General features: G+C 45.2%; 1 protein-coding gene across 7 annotated transcripts in view; it reads right to left on the bottom strand.

The window, feature by feature from the left end:
• BAG6 (BAG cochaperone 6) overlaps positions 1–12691 on the bottom strand; it is a 1121496-nt gene that overhangs the window by 386813 nt on the left and 721992 nt on the right. The gene's annotated exons all lie outside the window — the stretch shown is intronic.

Genomic DNA, 12691 nt, shown 5'->3' with positions numbered 1-12691 from the left:
GAAGCAACATTTCAATTATTGTTTATTATTAATCAACGCAGTACAAAAGCAACTGCTTCAAGAAAAGGAGCAAGATCACGAAATAGGTGATAGCGCAGGAACAAAGTCCTAAGGACTTCATAAAACCGCTCAACTGAGGCAGTACAAGACTCCACTCTTAGTATAAGGCTGTCCCACCCGAGTTCATGGTAGGGTAGACAGAGCAGCCAGGCTGATCTTAGGAGGGAGAGAGGGCTGTAGAATCAGTACAAATTTAATTGTAATACAAATAGTCCACAGAAACACTGAAACACTATGCATTATAAAAATACAATTGTTTATTTAAACACAAGTAGGCCCAGATAAATTTTGGGGAGAATAAGTTATATATAACTATAATTATAAAAACACAACACTATGCTTGAAGGTGTACAGACCAAAGCATATAACCTTATTTGGAACACCTAACAGGAGTTCTAAGGAAGTCAAAACCAATAGCTACCTTTAGATTACTTTCAGTAATACCAGGGTAGTAGACCCCCCCCCCCATCAGTTGCACGGTGACGCTCAGCAAGAAATCACATAGTAATATCACTTGGACAATATACTTTTCTGATATAGTGAAACAGATTCTAGGAACAGTATAAACCTATAAATTTGATTCAGGAAAACAGTTATTCTAGGGGAGTTGGACCTTGGCGATTAATATGCAATTACAGTTGCTTTTCAGTTCACAGACGTAGGGAAGCAATAGCTAACTTATTTTAGGATAACAGTGTTATACTCAAGATAAGTAAAATCTGTACACTTTTTTACAGGCGCTTTAGGCAACTTAAAAGGCAGGTATAAACCTAAAACTATTTTTGTGTCCGTCTAAAACAGACCAGGTTATTCTAGGAAGGTAAAACCTAAGGCAGACTCATTCTGGACATGCTAACAGAAAGTTAGGGGAAGCAAGACCCAGGTGGGAAACTTAAACACACATTTTCTGAAAGCAATAGTTAAGAGAAGCCAACAGCATTACTTTTGGCGAAGAGGCACAAACCAAATCACAGGTGAGTAAATGTTAGGCAGAAACCTGTGCAGTTCCCTTTGGGAACACTGCAAAATATTTAGGACTACAGGTGTTAGCAGTTAACCCACTTGGTAGCAGTCTGTACCACCCAGATTTATCTGGTAGCTGTGGCTGAGCAGTCAGACTTCCCTCAAGAAGAGTTAGGCAGTATGCAAAGTATACACAATAGGCACTCAGATACAATAACACAAGCAAACACTGACCAGAGCTTTAGTATCAAAGTATATAATTATTTATTTAAAAACACATTGTTTGAAACACTCTTATTGTAAAACACTCTAAACACAGTACCTATTATAATATATACACCCTTATTCCTTATCAGATAAGTCTTAGTTAACACCACTTATTTCCATACAGAGGTGAGCGCTTAACTATAGATGGCACTCCAATAAGTTCACGAAGAAGGGAGGGAAAAAGACAGCATATGGAAAGATACACCACTCTAAGATTTCGGAACACCATTAGCAAGGCAGAAGAGCAAAAGTCACTTGTGAGCCTAAGTCCATAAGCTGGGCCCACTCTTAGAGATGCACCCAAGACCACACAGTTACACTAGGCTTAGAAAGTCTTGCAGAGAGTTTGAAAAGAGTTGAGAGGCTCAGAAAAGTTTAGCCAGGGTGTCCCAGGCTGACCCAGGTTCGAAAGCCGGGGGCTAAATCTACCCCGTACAGTCGGTGGCAAGGGAAGCCAGGCGGGACACAGTACCTTAAGTGGGAAGGATCCTCCAGCGGTGGCAGTTGTTCCTGGCAGCGGGTGCAAGTCTCGTCATCCAGGGGAAGAGAAGATCTCGACTTGGAGGAAAGATGAAGGTCGTTGCACTGCCAGGGAAGAAACCAGCCGCAGAGTTTTCCGGTTAAAGGTATTACCCTTTATTTCGCGGTCGTGGTAAAACGTGGTATTCCGGTTGCCGGGGTGCTTGGCACAGGCAAGGCGGCCACGAGATGCGTCGGGAAGGCGAAAAGACAGTGAAACTGGTTATCCCCACCAGTCAAAGGAAGGAGACTCTCCGGCGGGAGATCTCTGTCGTTGGGAAAAGTGGTGAGACGGTCCAGCAGGGCTCCACCGGTGGTGTCGTCGTGGCAGGTCGGCTCAGCTTCTCCCTCTTCGGATTCTTAGGTCCTGTGGCGACTTCTCAAGTTCCAGTCCCCAAAGCCCTGCTTTTATGCAGAAAACCCCCATTCACTCAGCCTAGCTGTCACTCAAACATGCCGGCTCACCACTTGGGCCAATCAGGACGCAGTGCGACTTGAGTTACCTAGGCAACTCAGTCCAGGGTGCCTAAATCCCCCTCCACCCCTCCTAATTACCCCAGACAGAGTGGCACCACTTTGGAGGGCTTCTGTGGAGAAGCCCGCCAAAAAGTGGAACAAAGGGCTCGACTTGGGTTGGAGTCACAGAAGAGAACACAAACGCCATTTTAGAACAGAGTTTTGGCAAAAAATACCAACCGGTGAATTAATAATAATTAAATAAACCGGCAGTATGTTCGAGGCTATCGTAATTAAACAAATAAAGATAGTAGCCTCGAACAATGGGAAAAATCCATAGAGAAATATTTGCGGTTGAATATAAAAAGTAGTATCCACTGCCACCAGCCAAAACTCGATCAGGGTGGACGGAGACGTGCCCCCTCGACTAACAGACCCCGGGGCAATCTAATTGCCCGAGCCATTACGTCCACAATATGATGGTTTGTACTGGTTCTGTTCAGAATTTAAGACTAGTAAAGTCAATGGTGACTTTACATGCCCTGGGAGACCGTAGTCAGTCCCAGGGTATGGAGTCTATACTGGGGGGTAACTATGACACCCCTGTGTTACTGCACTGAGGGTGCTGTGTAAGACGCATCACAAAAACACATGAAGCCCTATGGAGTAAATGACCCCATAGCCCATTAAACACATCTAGAGTCATAGGAACACACTCATATCATGTCCAAGAGTGAGGGAAAAAGTCTCACTCTTGGCAGGAGAAAAAATTAAACGCCAAAAATCCAGCAAAGCTGCTGGGGGACTCACTAGGTTAGGAAATTCAGCCTAAACAGAGAATTCTCCATAACAGTAAAATAACCTTATCTACTTTTCAGAATGGCAGAACATTTCTAACGTAAGTAATAACTTTTGTAACTGTTCACTCTCAGTTACCAACCAATCATTTTAAACAATCCTTAGAAGTCTTTCCCTTATTCTTGGAGCAGGAGTGTTCTCAGTGGCAGAAAGGGGGTCGGGGGGTCACTAGGATCTAATGTCCAACAGGCAGTGTCAGGATAGGATCTTCAATAGCAAACGTCAGAGATCCTAAGGAAGGCTGTTAGAACGAGTACTTTACAGAGTTAGTTGTGGGTCCAGGGGCTTCACAGAAGACACCCTAGGAGGATTCCAGCAGTGGGCTTGGGTGAACAGAGGCCTCCCAATCACAGTAAATTCCCCCAAACTACACAGGAATCACAATCACAAGAGACGTCAGGTAAGTAAACACCCAAGCCAGCACAGTACCTCAGCACAGAAGATTTTGCAGCAGGAGGACTTGAGGATCTGCAGGCAAAAACCCGGTCATTGAATTGCTTCATTAAAAAGACAGCAGACCGGACACATGAAGGACTATTGCAGCAAGGATCACAGGGAAGGCTCTAGGCAAGGTTTTCCTCACGGCTGGATGCGGCTCTGTGGATTTGGCACCTTTTTCAGGAGCACAGAAGACAGAATATCGCCAGTCTGATTCTCGTCATGGTAAGGTCCCTCTGGTGAGGGAACTTTTCGGACTCGATTCGTGCCTCTAGAGATCCAGCAGGATGCCCACGAAGTTTCAACAAGCTTTGGAAGACTATGCACCACACAATAGCTCCAGGTCCCAGGGTATTGGAGTCTTGAAGCCCCACAAGGTCTCAGAACAGCGTGAGATCTCAAAATGCAGGTCTAGTGGGTCTTACTAGGTCCTGGGTCATCATTTTCAGAGTCCCCAGGTCAATTGGAAGGAAGGACTACAGTAAGCTCCGGTTACACAGCAGGCTCTCTGGAAATCGTCACAGCTACTTTTTCTTCATCATCCTCATAGGTTTTGGTTCCAGTGGTTGACTACCTCTTCAGCTTCCAGGTTAAACTTTTATTCAGAAACCCAACCAAACAGCCTTGCAACATTCAAACTTGGGGGGGTTGGCAATCCTTTCTGGACAGCCAGCCTTCCAGTTTTAACCGGAATCTCACACCCAGGCTGGAAGACAAAGGGTTGCAGAGTTTTGTACTCCTTTCTTGCTTCCTGCCTTCACAGACACTCTAGACTGGGCGGGGAATCCACTGGATTTCCGGAAAGATAAAAATCACACAAAGGTTTCCCACTCTGGATGTCAGGGGAAGGAAGAAAGGACAAGGAACACTAAAAATGGCAAAAAAAAAAAAAAAACAAGACGGGGCCATTTTAATAAAATGAGCACCCATGGGTGCCTTTGCTGGGGCTTTGCAAACAGACCACGGTAAAGGTACACTGAATTAATAAAAAGATATCACTGCCACCAGCCATTAAAGGTAAGCTTGTCCATATAACAGAAATTTTACAGATTGTGTGAAAGTGGACACATTGCATCTCTCCAGCACTCCACATTAGGTGGGGTGTGCTGGTTCACCAACTAAAGCGTAAAAAGGGACCTAAAGATTCTTTCTACCCTTGGGAACTGTAGTTCCCACAAGGTTAGCCAATGATAGTTAAAAGGGGAGCCCCTAGGGCAACCCAGCAACAGGCACTTATTTCCAAAAAGATATCAAAGAGGATAACTTTTAAAAGACACTGGAGAGTCTTAAACACGACACCCATAATGACGCCCATTGAAAGAGTAGAAAACTATGGAAAAAGTCCACCAGTAAAATCCAAAGGTTCTGAGGTGGACAAAGGTCAGGAGGATTAACCTATGAAAATCTTACCCAACACATCCACAACGAGACCCTGAAAATCTGCTGAGCATTTGTTGACCCTGAAATGAGTTTCTTCTTTTAAACCTCACTCCCTACTTTACCTAATTTGGGTTTGAGGTAACTGTGCAGTCGTTAAGGACTACCACTGCAGATGGACTCCCTCTACCATTGAGCTATTTTAGCACTGTGCTGTAAGGCAAGATTTGATGAAGTAACCCTGTGGGAGACTACACAACCCTGGTCCTCTTGGTAATAGGATACCCACCTATTGGTATAGGTCTGTACTACACAAGTTGGTAGTGTGGGCAGCCAAGCTCATCTCAAAAGGGGTAAATGTGAGCTGTAGCATCGAAATTCACCAATACAAGTATCCAAATAACACTTATACTCAAGGTTTTCTAGTAAAATAATTTAACGGTCAGTTTTAAATAAGCATTCTTTAAAAAGAGCAATGTGCAACAATCAAAATACACTTTATAACACTTCCTCAGAATCCTGTCAGGCAAGTAGATACTCTTTAGAGATGCTTCCTACACACTTCCCACACCCTGAGGTGACTTCACTAACTAGGACAGTATTGTCATTTATATATCACTTGTGTACTTGATAAATTCTGAGGTTGGTAGAAAGGAAAAGGTTAAAGGAAGAAAAAGGTTAACAGGTTCTCGGAGCAGTAACATTTAGGTTCGGGAAGGTGTCTCGCGCTCAAACCCATAAAGGTTAAAGAAGTCCACTGTTAAAAGTTTTATATCACTGAAATAACTCAGATGATAAAGCAATTGGTGTTTTTATTTTATTCCTCAGATTTTGAACAGCCGACATGTGTTTCGACCACTGGTCGTTTTCAAGACTGTTAAAAATCCACACAGCATAAGTGATACTGTATAGTATCAGAGTTATTTCAGTGATATAAAACTTTTAACAGTGGACTTCTTTAACCTTTATGGGTTTGAGCGCCAGACACCTTCCCGAACCTAAATTTTACTGTCAACTTATTCAAAACTTTGTAGGAAGTTAGAGGGAAGCATTTTGCTCGCAGCCAGCCTTCTCTATGAGAATTTAAGTTTGATTATATCAATACGAAAGTGGAAACTAGCGCACAAGTGACAGATCGATCCCACAACCATAATCAGGTTCTCGGAGCATGTGATCACTTTTAAATCTCCCAATGAAGTCTAGATAAAATCCTTTCCCAGCAATATTAGTTCAAAACCAATGCATCACCTATGAGCGACAGTAAGAATAAAAGTCAATGGACCAGAAGAGTCTACAGAGCGCCAGGACAACCAAAGTCAATTGGAGCATAGTCTATGGAGCGAAGGCACTTCCTACATAGTTAAAGTCTTGCAAAGTTAGAGAGTTTGTTGTAGAAAACCACTGTTGGGTCACAAGCTGTTACACTTGTGAAAGTTAGAGTGGAGATCAACTCTAGAAAAGCAGCTACCGCAATTCTCAATGGAGAGCACCAGAATTCCAGATAAATAGGTAAGCACCCCTTAGTCCGAACAGTACCTTAGGTTAGAAGAAGAGGATCCAGCTGGTTGGAGTGATGCAGATGCTGTGTTCCTAGGCCTCAGTCATGGGGACAAGAGTGAGGACGTCTGGGGACTCCTGCACAGCAATTTGAAGGTCGGCAGCACCTACGGGCTCTTTTCGGATCATCTGCACTTTGCGGTTTCAGCGCTCTGTAAACTGCGCCACCACGTATCTTGGACAACGGTTGGGCATCTTTCATTCCTTGGGTCCTGCACTAGTGAGGGGACTCAAGCTCTGGTCATCCTGCTTCGGGAGGGTTCTCTGAGTCTTCCTGGAGCTTTTGGCCAGCTTACAGACGTTTCACTAGACTACGGATTTCTCAGCCCCTGGCCCTCGCTTCCAGCAGCAGCAAAGTAGTACAGCCAGTTGGGGAAAGGTCTTGCAGCAAAGTTCGTCTCAGGGTTAGTTGGTCCCACTAACTCAAGGGAAGAAGTCCTTTCCAGAGCTTCTCTTGTCGATCAGATAGGAGTTTCAGCACAGCAGCAGGGTTCACCGTGCAGTTCAACGTTCCAGGAGGATGCAGCAAGCTTCGTTCACGGTTTCTTCGTCGGGGTGTTCTTCCCAGTGGTCAACTTGTCTTCAGTCCAAGAAGCCGCACCTTTTATGCAGGTTTCTCCCATTCATGCACAGCCTAGCTGTCACTCACAGCATGGTGGCTGTCCTGCAAGGACAGCCAGCCAATCACGACTGGGTGCATTCAGATAACCATGGACACAGGACATGGGAGTTTCGGGCACCTCCCTCACTTCCTGCCCTGCCAAACACACTGGAGCCAGAGGTGTGTGTCAGTACCGAAGCCCGCCAAAGGCAAAACAAACAAAGGGCTCAAACCTGGTTTGGCACGCAGAGTAAAACCAGAGAGACAGCACAAACAAGAAATGGTGAAAAAAGAGACAATCGTCACCCATGGTGCTATACTGCAGCTGAGGAAGCACCATGGTAGGAAAATTAAACCACTGCCACCAGCCATTTAAGGTATTGAGGGTAACATAAAAAATGCTACATGAGAAAGTAGGAAAAGTAACCCCCCCCCAGCACTCCACATAGGATGGTGTGTGCTGGACCTACAAGAGACAAGTTAAGTAAAGTCCATTTCACTGTACTATTCTTGGGAACTGTAGTTCACCCAAAAAAAAGGTATTTAAACCTTATGAGAAATCTAAAGGATTTCTCTGCGACACTTGTTAGGTAGAATTCTGAAAGATCTGCTAATTCCCTCCACCCTAGAGACACCCAGCAACTTTTCTGGACTTTGAGGACTTGATTTTTTTTTAACCTGGAGAGAGTGTGACCCTTTTTCCCATTCTCATGTATTTTAATATGAATTTTACCTCGGTTTCTTTTGGTTATGGAATCTGACAAACTCCATGGACATCTTTTACATTGTGTCACACAGCACCTCAGTGCAGTGGCACAGTGAAATCTTTCCGATTTCCCAAGGTTTAAATACCTTCTGTGGGATAAACTACTGTTTCCCAGAGCAGTAAAGTGACGTTGACTTTACTTGGCATTGGAATTTTCTAGACCTAGCACACACTATCTTACAATAGAGTGCAGGAGGGGTTACTCAGTATCCCATGTCTAGATGCTCATATAACATGTTTTATATTACCCTTTCCTCACAGAATGGCTGCTGGCAGTGGTTTCATTTGAACTATGGCTTGCATTTACCGCGGGCTGCGTTCGCGGCTCTGGTAAAGCAACCGCAGGAGCTATCTTTTTCAAAATGACAGAGCCATCTTTGACAAAATGGTCCCCGGTCTTCTTTCACCATGTCTTTGTGGAAAGGTCCTTCTACAGATTTTCTCTGCGCGCCAAACCAGGTTTGGTCTCTGTTCATTTCGCCTTTGTCAGGGTTTCTGGAGTGAAACCCGCCTCTGGCTCCAGAGAGTCTGGGGTAGGCAGGAAGTGTGGGTGGTGCTCGAAACGCCCTGTGCTTTGTCTCCTAGGAGACCCAAATGCACTCTGTGGTGATTGGCTGACTGTCCGGCAAAGACAGCAACCCTGCTGTGTGGCAGCTAGGCTGGAATGAATTGGAGAGAACTGAATAAAAGGTGAGTCTTTTGGCTTGGAATGCAGTCTCGTCCACTGGATGAAGGAACCGAAGAAGAGCTTGAAGAGGATGCCTGCTCACAACTGCTGGACTGTTGGTTTGCCCGGTGAAGCCCTGCTGTAGTGCCAAAATGCCAAGTTCTCATCGACAGAAAAGCCCCTGGCAAGGACGACTTCTCCCTTTGAGTTGGTGGAACCAATCAACTCCAAAGTAAGCCACCTGGACACCCATCTCGGAGCTGGATGAATTTCCTCAGAGTTGCTGCAGGAAACCGTATAGGCAGGGAGAGGGACACCAGGTTTGTGTGCGTTACTTTTAAGCTGGCCTAAAGCTTTTGGAAGATCCTCCGGACTCTCATGAAGCAGGACTGACCAAGCCTGAGCCCCCCTCAGCAGAGTGCGGGACCCCAGAAGCAAGGACAGTCCACCTCGACAGCCAGGAACCGTGTTGTTGCCATTTGCGGTAGCTGAAACGCGAAACAGCAACTGAAAGTGAAGTTTGCCGGTTTTGACAGTCCCAGTGCATTGCAGGAGTCCCCTGACATACTCCCTTTTGTCCCCACGACTGAGGCCCAGGAACAGTGAGATCTGCAGAGCTGCAAAGGAACAAAAGTGATCAGCTGCATCCTTACTTAACCAAGGTACTGTAAAACAAGTCTAAGAGAACGTACCTCTTACTGAAGAAGTGCTTGTAACTGCCACAACTCAAGTCTAATCAGCTTGTGGCTCTACATTGCATTATTCTTTTCAATTTACTTACCATTCGTGCTTCACCCTATCCAAGACCTTTGCCCATTTTCTTTAGCTTAGCCTATTGAATTGAATGACTTGTAAGAATATTTAAAAAGTACGTATCTGTTTAGGAATATTTGTGGTCTATTGTTCTAATAACCTTTGCCTTTTACCAACTTTCAAGAGTATTCTGAATGACAACAGTAAGATATTATTGTCCCCAGCACCTTTGTTTTTGAAGTCACCTGTGGGTGTAAATTGTGTCTGTGGGCCATCCCAAAAGGGTCTTGTCTGATTCAGAAACTCAAAGCATACAGTATTAAAGTGTATTTGTGCGTTACTATTCCTTTGCTCCCTTCTGAAGGCGGCTTTATAACTGACTGATAAATGAATAATTGTTTATGCAAGAAACCTTGAGTGTAAGAGTTTACTTGAATACCTGTAACTCTGAATCTTTCTGTAACTCCACTACAGCTCACATTTCCCCTCTTGAGATAAGCCTTGCTGCTCAACACGCTACCAAAACGGTGTAATACAAGCTTATACCAAAGGTTGGGTTGCCTATACCTGTAGTCATAGTTGTTTATAGTGTTCCCACAAGGTACTGAATACAAACCTTGCCTAACACTGCACTGAAGGTGCAGTGTGTCACCATACGAAAAGTAGATGCCCATGGAGTTTGTCAGACTCCAAAAACAAAGGAAACCATCCAATTCAGATCAAAATACATGAGTGGTAAAAAGGGCTCAATCAATGCACGGTTAAAATTAAAAGTCCAGCAAAAGACCTGGGGGTCTCTAAGGTTGAAGGGAATTAGCACAGAAATGAGAATTCTCGCTAACATGCGCCCCAGGAGTGCAGTAAAACATTGTTTTTCATTATTTTTGTCTCAAAGGTATTGCAGCCGTACAAAGTGAATCCTTGACAGGCTTGTGCCTGCAGTAGGTTTTTTAGGTGTAATCCTGTGCAGCTTTTTTACACTTTATGGTAGGATTTTTTGCGCAACAGGGCACAAAATTACCTTAAGTCCCATCTGTACAACACTGTCCTTTTGACAGTCTCCACCACCCCTCTAGTATGGGGAGGATTAAGGCCATCCATGGGAAGAATGTTCAGAATCCAGGAACAAGCATTTCATGTACATGGAAATGGTTCATGCTGGGGAAGGTGCTTCAGACAGCCCAAAAACACATCTAAAAATGGTGTGATGTTATGGCTGTGCCAGAGTTGGCGGTATACGATTAGACAGTCATCAAGAGTTTCAATGTAGCAGGTTGCCTGTGCAAGGAAAGATATTTTGTGCTGCTTTATTCACATAGACATCTATGGTACACCCTTACGTTTTGCTTCAAGGAATGGCCCCACCCCAACACCTAGCCCCACACACTCCACTCTACCATAGACTGGGTGATCTGCTCCCAGTTTCCTTGCCTGGCTGCATGTAGATCCCTTGCTGATATAGCCTACACGCCCACTTCCCTTTTTCGCATTGTCATGGGGAAAGTGGTCAGTCCGTCAGACTATCAGTACTTGAAAACTAGGTTTGCCTTTTTGAATCTTGTATTCATTTTTTAACATTGCACACAGCAACTGTTGGGGAGAAGTTTCATTTCTGTGCTAAAACGCTCTCACCTTAGAGACCCCACCCGCTCTTTTGCTGGACTTAAGGACTTTAATTTTTATCAAGTAGAGAGAGAACTTTCCCTCACTCTCTCGTATTCCCATCTAATTTGGACTCCGTTTCTTTTGGTTTTGAAGTCTGAAACTCCATAGGCATCGCCTTCTTATATTGTGGCACACAGCACCCTCGGTGCAGTGTTTCAGAGAAGTCTTTGGATTTCTCATAAGGTTTAAAACCCTGGTCTTGGATAAACTACTGTTTTCTAGAGTAGTAAAGTGGAACTGACTTTACTTATCTTTTTCTCTTTGTACACCTAGCACACACCATCCTCCATAAGTGCTGGGGGGTGACTTAGTATCCCCTTTGTCTACCTTCTCATAACATTTTCATGTTACCCTTACTACAGTTAATGGCTGATGGCAGTGGTTTAATTTTTGTACCATTGTGCGTTTTTACAGCAGGCTGAATCCTCAGCTGCAGTATTGCACCCATGGGTGGCCATTTTGTCAAAGTGGCTTGTCTTTTTTCACCGTTTGTAAGGTCCTTCGAGATTTAATCTGCACGCCAAACTAGTTTTGGTCCCTTTGTTCGTTTTGTCTTTGGCGTGATTCACTGGTGAAGCCTGTCTCTGGCTACAGCGTGTCTGGCTGGGCAGGAAGCGAGGGAGGTTTCCGAAACTCCCCGTGCTTAGTCTCCTTGGTTACAGGAATGCACCCAAAAGGCGATTGGCCGGCTGTCCTTGGAGGACAGCCACTCCGCTGTGTGAGTGACAGCTACACTGCGAATGAATGGGAGACACTTGCATAAAAGGTAAGGTCTTTTGCAAGGAAGGCAGAGTCGACCACTGGACGAAGGAAACCAAGAAGAAAATGGAAGAGAAGCTTGCTGCACCCTCCTGGACCGTTGGTTTGCCCGGTGAAGCCCTGCTGCATTGGTGAAGCTCCACATTTCTAATCGACTAGAGAAGCCCGGAAAGGACGACTTCTTCCCTTGGGTTGGTGGGACCAACTGACCCAAAGACGAACTTGTCTGGAACCCCGCTCCCTTCTGGCTGTACTTGCTGCTGCTGGAACCGAGTGCCAGAAACACCAGAAATGAGTACATTGTTTTTAAGCCGGACCCGAGCTCCAGGAAGATCCTCCGGACTCCCTCAAAGCAGGACACTTCAAGCCTGAGCCACCTCAACAGAGTGCTGGACCCCCCCCCCCCCCGCCCCAGAAGCAAGGGGAGCCCACAAGGTGTCCAAGAACTGCAGTGGTGCCATTTGCCAGTATCTGAAACCGCAAAGTGCCGCTGATCTGGAATAAGTCCACTGCTGCCGACCATAAAACCGTAGTGCAGGAGTCCCCAGACGTCCTCCATCTTGTCCCCCACGACTGAGGCCCAGGAACAGGATCTGCAGGACTACAACAGGAAAAGCCAGCTGGACTCTCTTCTTCAGACTCAAGGTACTGTGTAAATAGGGGTACTTACCTTGTGTGTAGCTTGCTCGCTCTCACTGGAGACTTGCATTTGCTGTCTTTGCAGAGTTGCTTGCATCTTTGCTTTTCACAAGCCTCCCAGCTTGTGGCCCAAAAACTCTTTAACATTGTGCAAGACTTTTGTTCTATCTTGAAGAAGTGCCTCAGCTCCCCATGACTTTGCTCAATTGACATTGGCTGTCCTGCAGACACTTCTAACCTCCGACTATTTGTCCCTCAAAAAGTCATACATATGTTACGTGTACAGCTGGGAAAGGGTTAGCCTATGTTTTTTGGGGGGATTGTAAAGTACTTAGCTGTTTGGAGA

The sequence above is a fragment of the Ambystoma mexicanum genome, chromosome 13 (genome assembly GCF_040938575.1).
Source record: "Ambystoma mexicanum isolate Mex_15411 chromosome 13, UKY_AmexF1_1, whole genome shotgun sequence".
Lineage (NCBI taxonomy): Eukaryota > Metazoa > Chordata > Amphibia > Caudata > Ambystomatidae > Ambystoma > Ambystoma mexicanum.
The sequence above is the reverse complement of the archived record's forward strand: the minus strand, read 5'-3'. Positions and strand labels throughout refer to the sequence as shown.